Source organism: Myzus persicae, unplaced genomic scaffold (assembly GCF_001856785.1).
Source record: "Myzus persicae strain clone G006 unplaced genomic scaffold, MPER_G0061.0, whole genome shotgun sequence".
Taxonomy (NCBI): domain Eukaryota; kingdom Metazoa; phylum Arthropoda; class Insecta; order Hemiptera; family Aphididae; genus Myzus; species Myzus persicae.
The window spans coordinates 129601-139243 of NW_019102521.1; the positions used below are offsets into that span (position 1 = coordinate 129601).

At 33.3% G+C, this 9643-nt stretch overlaps 1 long non-coding RNA gene across 1 annotated transcript; it reads left to right on the top strand.

Annotated features, from left to right (window-relative positions):
* The first annotated feature begins 3664 nt into the window (after nt 1-3664).
* Nucleotides 3665-6359, top strand: LOC111032430. Its single transcript, XR_002604307.1, has 3 exons — nt 3665-3915; nt 4528-4673; nt 5478-6359. It is a non-coding gene; the product is annotated as an uncharacterized LOC111032430 (long non-coding RNA).
* The last annotated feature ends 3284 nt before the right edge of the window (nt 6360-9643 follow it).

Genomic DNA, 9643 nt, shown 5'->3' on the forward strand with positions numbered 1-9643 from the left:
TTTATATCTTTATTGTGTTCTTTTAAAGTATGCATTAAAACATGTATCCTTCAGTTGCGAGCACATTATTGAAACGAGTTACATTTTATTATATTCAATTATCAGAGAGAGTTCGGAGATGTTCTTTTTTTTTTTCTCATCCAATACGTTACCGACAATAAAGAAAGTCTTCGGTTTCCATTCGAATAATCGAATTTCGTGTCTAGTATAACGTAGTTTTCTTACGAACATTTCACCGTTATTCTCCCCGCAGATAGTTAGGTACACGCTCCACTGTTATTGGTATACACTCCAGTACACGTGGAGTCTGTAACACACACGTGTATTAGTAAAATTGTAAACTATAATACATTGTTCTGCATGATTAAATGGAAAAAAAATGTTTGATATCGTCAACGGATATTATAATATTATGTATTACACTCGCATAGTAATGTAATTAGTTATAACTTCTAATAATGTATCTGTGAATTGTATAACATGCGTATTAGGTATAAATGTGTTATGATTTCGTGATACATGATATGACGAAATCGATGGTTATATTTTACACATATACTATAGTGAGGTCTTGCAGATATTTGTTAAATTATTAAAAACTTATTAGTTTTCATTCGACCTCGAGAAACAACTATAGGCATTTTTGATAAGATGTCAATTTCCTACACGTTTTTCGATATTAAATCGTCGAATATTGTTTTTGCACTCAACTACGTTTCACGATAAACGTGAATGGTGCTCTCAATAACAACGCGTCTATGTATACATTACAATATTATATAGGTACTACGTAAACACCCGACTAGTTTCGTTTACACATTTCAACGTGTAAACACAATTATACGTTTTAATTATTCTGTTGGTGCACTATATAATATTGTTGTAATAGCCATACAATAGTATTATGCACTTATATCATAGTGTTGCATATATCAGTGCACATTTATCACGCTGAAGTGTACGTGTACTACCTACCTAATAATAAAAGCGGTAAACGGTCGGATACCCCTTAACGATTTAATGATACGCAATGTGCATACTCTCCATAATAGCGATATCGCTGGATAATAATCATGATAATAATATTAGGTACGGATCCCTCCGGCGTGTCGATTTAGGCACAATTTTTGTTGTCTACAAAGATTATAAATCATCCCAATCGCCTACCGTTTGGCTCCTATTTCTTTTATTTCTATTCTTCGGTATCCACGCACAGGCATCGAACCTACTCAACAATAATGGTCCGGGACGACACAATGCGACGCGTACAAAGCAGGTTAGCGTTCGACGTCTGCAGTATATGCATATAATACGCGTACCGGCAATATAGGTAGGTACCTTCATATCTGTGTTAATGTATCATTTTCTTTTTTATCTGAAACTAACGGAACAGGTCATTGGAGTTCCGGGGAGAAAGTACTATAAGTTATAACTGTAAACACGACGATCCGAAAAATCCCCTAAAACTGATACATTTTCGGCGTTTTACGTTTTTCATAACCAGTAGCCGAGTGCGGCGTGTACCTAACGGGACAGGTTTGAAATGGGTCCGAAACCGTATTATAACGGTCCTGTGACGTAAAATTTGTGGATATTACTGTAATTTTTTTTGATACCCCGCGCGGCGACGACGGCTACCGTTTCGTATACCTATTATATATAGGTACACATATATTGTGTACGCCTTTCTCCGGAGACGAAAAAAGAGAATATTTCAATATAATATGTGTGTGCGTGTGTGTGTGTGTGTGTGTGTGTGTGTGTGAGAGAGCTGGAGAAGAGAAACGAAAAGACGAAAAGAAGAGAAAATCATGGGGGGGGAGGGGAAAAAATCCGCCACAAAGAGAAAAAGGCGGAACCGCGCGCGAGAAAAGGCGTGATGATGGAAGAGAATAGGAAAAAATAACGGTGGGGGACTTCGGGACGGAGGAACTGGAAAAAACGGGTAGAGAACGAGGAGGAAGAGGAGAAGTAAGAAGAAAAAAAGAAATACTTTTCAAACGCGCGCACATTATTACTATTATTATTATTATTATTATTATTATATAGCAATAGGCGATATATGTGTTATCATCTGTGCGCGGTCGAGTTTAGGGGTCAAGGCCGCCCGTTAGGTGTTCTCTTTCGTCGGATACCGTGCCGCGAACAGTTAACATATATACATGTATACAGGGTGATTCTGCAGGCATGCTTACCCCCAATTTATCCATAAATAATGAATTTATTCAAAATTTATAGATTTCGGAATTTTGAAGTATACCAAAAGACAATACATATACTTCAATTACTTGGATTTTTCTATGCCATTTAAGGAGCTTTCTGCAGTGGCTCTACAAACTTATTTTTTCAAATGAGAACCGCACCATTTTTATTGAAAATTGTTAAATAGATTACAGGCTTGAAAATATTGATGTACTTTTATCTAAATAAAAATTTGAATTATCATTGTTTCTGAATCATTAAACTGTAGGATCTACTAAGGATAATAATCGCATGGATTTCAATACATGGATACTATGATGAACATTATTAGTAGGTATTACTTATATTATTTTAGCCTTCTATAATTTGACTAAGCGTGTGACAACTATTTAATAATTGATGGAAAATCATTGTTAAGGGTTATTAATAATATCGTAAGAAGTTTAATAACCAAGAAAACTACTAGTTGAGGATCGTTTCAATTTCGATTTGAATGCATCAAAATTTTCATAAAAATCATTTGTCGTAGGTACTCTAACATGAAAAATGTACAGTAACATTGTAAAAGCCGTTTCTCGTTCTTATCAAAAAAAGTTCGTGTCGTTACGTGACGCATTTTTCAAACTGTATACAAATTCCAAGTATATTTATCTGAAAATATGGTATTCGCGACACTACACTTGGTACTAGACAATTTCAAAAATCGGGATTCGAATAACTGAATCAATTCAAGGATGAAAAGGGAACGATGATCTTAGGGGTCATTTTGGAGGAGGCATCGGGGCCCCCCCCCCAAAAAAAAATTGTTTGAAGCCCACTCAACATTGTTTCGGGTAAAATGTGGATGTTTTTCCTATGTACAATTTCAAAAACACTAATTACTTACTTTGTTTAGTAATAATAATATGATGTAATTAAACTCACTCAAAAAATACGTAGCTATATAGTGCAGTTGAGACATGTGGTGAGCGAGGACGTAGACTATATTAGCTATCACCCGTATGCCCAATTTTTTCGATCGAGAAAATGTCGGCACTCCGGCAGCGGAACCCTAACCTAACCCCTCCCCCCCCCCGGCCACCATCCCTTACTCAAAGGCCTATAGTTACGCCTACGAATGAGCAGGTGAGCAGCCGGCTATCGCAGGTGCGCGAATCACTCTGTATACAATATATCGCGCACGTGATCTCAAAACACACACACGAAAACGCGTATTTTATAACGACGTGCTCTGTAGAGAGTGCCCGCGGTAATACATATTATATAGGTACGCCGCACTATATTTTATTCGGACCGGCCGACTGATCTCATTTATCTCGCGGCAGACGCGCGCGCGAAGAAAGATAAAAACGGCGGCGGCGGCGGCGTTGGTGGAGGCGGCGGCGGCGGTGACGGCGGTGACGGCTACGACGACGACGGCGAGGACGACGACAACGGTGATGATGATGACTCCGCGGTGAGTGCGAGTTCAGTTCAACTACACCTACCCGTCGGCGCACACGTGTTCCGGCCATCAAACGTTCCGGGATTCAATTTTATTTTTCAAACAATTTTTCTCAAAATATTTTTTCTGCGCTCTTTCGTCGCCAATATAAATCGACGAGACGCTCATCACATAATTTTTACAATATTTATATTATATTTCCATAATATTCTATACACGATGTGCAGCAGTATAGGAAATAGCGTGTCGTTGTGCTCTAAAATCGATCGGTAACAATCCTTATTAACACATATATATATATAATATTCATTTATCATTAATCACTTTATAATATACCTCTAACGTATAATAACGACCGTAAATGTTCTCCGGAAATAAATTTTAGAATTAAAGACGTGTCCGCGTACCTATACAATGTACAACAAGCGCATTGCCCACGATTAATATTTTAATTTTATGTCCATTTGTACACGTAAATATTGGTATTTAGCGTGTAGGTTAGCGATTATAAAATAGTTATCGCTCATTACTCGATAAATGATCGCATCTGATTTATAGAATATACGATATGCATAACATAATGCTCGTCGACGGACGACTTTTTGTCCGTTTCAACTTTTACTACAATATTTAATCTCCGTTTAATTTAATTGCAATCAGCCATTGGCACATCATATGTGTACCTATAAAATTCCTATATAATATGGTGTAGCGGGTTATGTCGTTTTATTATATTTTAATTAGGTATATTAATATTGTACAGACTGTAAGTCTAGCGGTGCAGGAGTTCATTTATATATATTATGTCAAATAGATAAAAATTATTCTCGGTCGTTTTTCGTTTTCGTGATATTGACATAGTGTTATTATTTGATTTTTAGAACGGAGAGCCACCGAAGCTGTCAACCTGGATTAGACGGTTCAAACAGCCGGCCTAGACCTATAACGGCTGTACAAAACTGAAGGGATAACGCTTATCAAAATCAAATCGACTTGCTCGTGTAACACGCGGATTTCCACTATACCGGTAAGCCAAAATTTGTTGACGATTTTTTATTTAAAAAAACACAATAACCACATTGAATGCGTTTTAGTGTTATGTTATTTTTATTGGGAATATGCGAGTTATGCTTTGGTCAATTAATATTTTCTATGATATCACACTATAGGCGCTTCTTGGGAAGAATTAAAATTAATTTAAACGGAAATTTAGGAAATGTATTTGTTAGTCGTTACTATTTTTAGATTTTTCTTTTTTTTTTTGCAGATGAAATATCATCATTTTTATAAATTATTATTTATTAATCATATTAGTATTTTTTGTACACACTAAATTATTCCGTGTAAATTGATTCCTAATCAATATGCTTTTGACTTAACTGAATTCTGTTTAATAAAAATAAAAAATAATTTTATAATAATAGTTTTTCATGTTTAATATTGATTTTGTATGCATATTTAATATTTTTGCTATTGAATATTAATCGTTTCAATCAAAACCTTATTAATCGCCTAACATAACCAATTTATAGTATTGATTTCAATAAAAAATTAATTTTCATACTCCAAAATACGAGTATACAGAGAACTCATAGAAACTTTACACTTGTTTCGTTAGTTTCTATAAACATTTTAAGCCAAGCAATGAGTCAATTTGTTAATTTAAAATATTGTAAACCTTTAGTGAATAACAACTATTTCACCATTCCCATACAATATATAATTTCTTATACCTTAAAAAAAATTATTATTGTGGTAATAACCATTCTAAAAAAACTAAACTATCAGTTATTTTTCATTGTCTAATATATTACGATTATAAATGTTTCAGGAACTAAAATGAAGACCTCGACCGACATTACCATCAACAGGCCGAAACCATTGTTTCCAAAACCTAGTTGCTAAATAACCATGATTTATTATATTAATAAATCTACTGTATATAATTAAATATAAGTACTTTTCTTCCCTTGGTAGTTCGAAATGGTAGTTTCAAGAACAACCCCTACTACGTTTCAGTTAGGCAAACAAACTAACTTTTTGTATTTTTTACTCGGTACCTGAAATAAGTTTGCCTTTCGTACGGGGTTGACTGAAATGTTACTTACATTGTGCTACTATTACTATCTTTCGTTACATTTTGTCTGTAATTATTTTTATATTTATTTAGATCTATTTTGATATATCATTGATGTAAAACAAATATAATCATAATAATCGTCACTTAAACATATCATATTGTAAATCAGTGTAAAATATATTTTTTATGTAAACCATGTTCATGAAATTATAATGTTTAATTCAGTTATACATAAATGAGTTTATATAAATGTATTAAAAATGAAATTGTCTAGTAAACAACATATGTACGTCACAATTTTTATAAAATTGTATTATTTAAAGTTTTAACTATAAGTATGATTAGACTTAAGTCCTGACCAATAAACTTAGATGTTCCGACCATGACTCACCGCATTTTTTTATTATTATTTTTATAAAGTCTCTTGATAGTAAATTTATATTTCTAATAATTGTATAAATACAATATAACTGTAATTTAATATTTTAATTTTTACATGTTGTAAATACACTAAACATGGAAATAATCGAAGAATTTAAATTCATTGCAATGCAATCTAATTTTATAAAAATTAAACAGTTAAATTTGAAATTAATATATAATATTATGTTGTATATTGTATAACATATGCGTGGTTATTATTTTATTAATAATAAAAAATTAATGATTTAAATTTTTTTTTTCCATTTTAATTTATAAGTAATAACAAATTAGTATATAGTATATTGTGACTATAATAATACAGTTAGTTCGTTACATTTTTTTAATAGGCTATAGGTACATGTACTCACGATCGTAGATTTCCGCGATTGTTTATTTGTGTCAATGGATAAAATGTTTGAAGTTGCTTGTTTTGTGGGACAAACCCGTCGGAAAGTTACCTTGTACGTTTCCATTCTTGTCTTGACATACTTAACTAAATGTAAAACAGGCAACAGCATTTTAAAAGTAATCTAAATAATTTCACACTCTACTTCCGGCTTCCACTCACAAATTGCACATTTCTTCTATTATATAGTATTTTATTTATTATTACATATTATACAGTGTGTTTCCGATTTCCCGTCTAAGGTTAACATCATATATATTATGCGCCTTCACACAACAATTTTTTTATTCACTGGGCGACAATTGGGTCGTCTAGAATTCAAACCAGCTAAAAAATTTGCACTAACGTTCAATGAATCATCGAATGCGTTATACGATTATCGACAAATTGAACAATACAATTTACTTATATATACACAATTATTACTAACTATAGTCATTATAACTTTATAAGATGGTATAACCGGTATAAGTTATAATTGTATAGGTATACGGTATGAGGTATAACGCAGTAACTAGTAAGCATCAAGCAAGTATCAAGCACAAGCGCAATAGCGACCCGTCTACACGGCGTACCTAACCTAACCCTCAACCAAACACACTGCCACTCCGGCCTAAGTGGGGAATACCGAAAATAATTATATTATGATAAGATCGCGGTGGCTCATCGTTGCGTATAAGGTAATCTGCGAGTGAGTCGAGGGTTCAAATCCCGTAAATCCCGTATTTTTTTTTCATTTAATTCTCGATATCTCTCCCAAGATCGGCCACAGCACTCAAAGTTTGATTAGAACTCGCGACTCACGTAACGATGAGCCACCGCGATCTTATGAGATTTTGATTTGGTCCCACTTAGACTTGCCAGAGTGGCAGTGTGTTCGGTTGAGGAAAGTAAAGATGGGTCGCTATAGCGCTTATTACTTGATACTTGCTCGATGCGTACCGCGTCATTCTCCCACAACAAATCGAACATGCGGGCACCCTGCAGGTCGCCATACGACCCCAAGATCTATAAAGATGAGCGTTTGTAAATTGCACCCACATTGGCCGGGTAACAAAAATACCAATGTAAATTGAGCCTAGGATTTTTTGGTTACTAAAATGAGTATAGTAAATTGCACCTATGTATAAGTACTATCTAAGTAACCTTGACTCGTCGACACCGATATCTAGAAATATTACTATTGGGTGGAATTCACTACATAGAAATTTGTACCTGAAAAATACCTAGAGCTATTTACAATTTTTTCACCTCGTTGGGCCTAATTTACGTTTGTTCATAAAGATTCTTTGTAGATCTCTATCCTATCGGTACGAGTGTTCAGTAACGTTGGTCAGAGTACCAGTGTGCACGGATGAGGAGATAACGCAGACAATGGAGCTGTATCAAGTATAAAATATATAAGACATCATTTTTTACAATACCTACTAATATTTAGTGATTAATATCCTATATTGCGCTAATGTATAATCAAACAATACTACATTTTTCAGTATGTCAGTGTTATATGTTCAATATTATTCAAGTTCAATATCAACGAAAACAGACAAGAGTGTAGTCAAACTATAATTAAAAATAATATTTTTCACATAAACAAAAAGAAAATACGTCCACGTTAATAAAAGACACGCGCGACGCATGTTATAATATAGGTAGGTACTCACCATAGAATAGGAATAGGTATAATTAAAATGTTTTTCTCCTATGAGTTGAACACATTTATATCAAACAGACCATAGTCAATAACATTTATGTTAAATAGGTATATATAGTTGTAATCATACTACGGAACTTAAGGTTTACATTTTTACATGATTCCATATAGACTACTATACTATAACTGTAGGTAGAACCTGCAGGCGTTGACCGGATATAAATAAAATCGAGATGGGTTGCAATCCACCTGCGACGGATGGTTATAAGCAGTGTCCGGGAGACCGGGACTTATTGAATTTGCATATTCACCATAGCTATTGCCTTAGAATATTCAAAGTAAGATAAACATTTGTTTTGAGACATGAGGAACTTAAACTGCAAAAATTGATATTGCATTTTTCGTATCATTTTTTAGGCTATTTGCATACTTGACACATTTCTGTATGTTCAAGATTTATTTTAAGTAAATATAGGTACATTTCTATAGTTAAAATTATTTTCTTTGACTATTATGAGTCTACCAATATACATTTGGTACAATTCTTAACTTCTGGTGTTATTTGTTTTGTAAGCTTTGTGAAAGGTTGGTAGGTTCAGATAGCCGATATTTGGTTGCTCAGTATCAACAATAAAATTATAAATTTAAAGACATTGCGAAAACTTACAAACTAATAAATCGGGTTTTTTTAATGATATTATTAATTGTACATATATAATTTGTATATATATAATGATTTTTTAAAAATTTTTCGAGTGATAATGCATGTAGTATTTACCTAATATTTGGGACAGATCCAGTAGAGGGCCAAACCCCCTTCCCCCAAACTACGAGAGTCATGTGTTTAACCATTGTATATAAATATTATGAAATATAAAAATATAAACACTGTATGTCTTTATTTATAAACAATGGATATTTGTATTTGTATAGTTACAAAAATTTGTGTTGCCCCCTCCCCCCCATCTATATGTTCTGGATCCGTGCCCGCTTAATACAATAAGCCATAAGGTACCTATATCACTTGAATGTAAACATTTTGTAACTTTGGGTGAATCCATTGGCATGATATAGACTTTAAACCACAAGAAAAACAAAAATAATAATATTATTACACGTACCTATATAATTTTTTCATTATGACATCGTAGGATAGCCAATACATATAATATATTATGCAATTTTTCTACTGGTATAAAATATAAAACTATTATAATCTATACCTGCAATAGCACCTCCAACCATTAAATGAGAAAAAAAATGTTCGACTTCTGTTTGTAGAAACAAAATCCTTATGGGAGCACGTTTTTCAAAATCCTTTCTTCTTGCCACTACATATATTCTAAATTTCATGACTTCATGATCACACGTTGAACACTGTAGAATTTAATTTAATTTTACAGTACAGATGGCGCCATTGGTGTATTCCTTTTT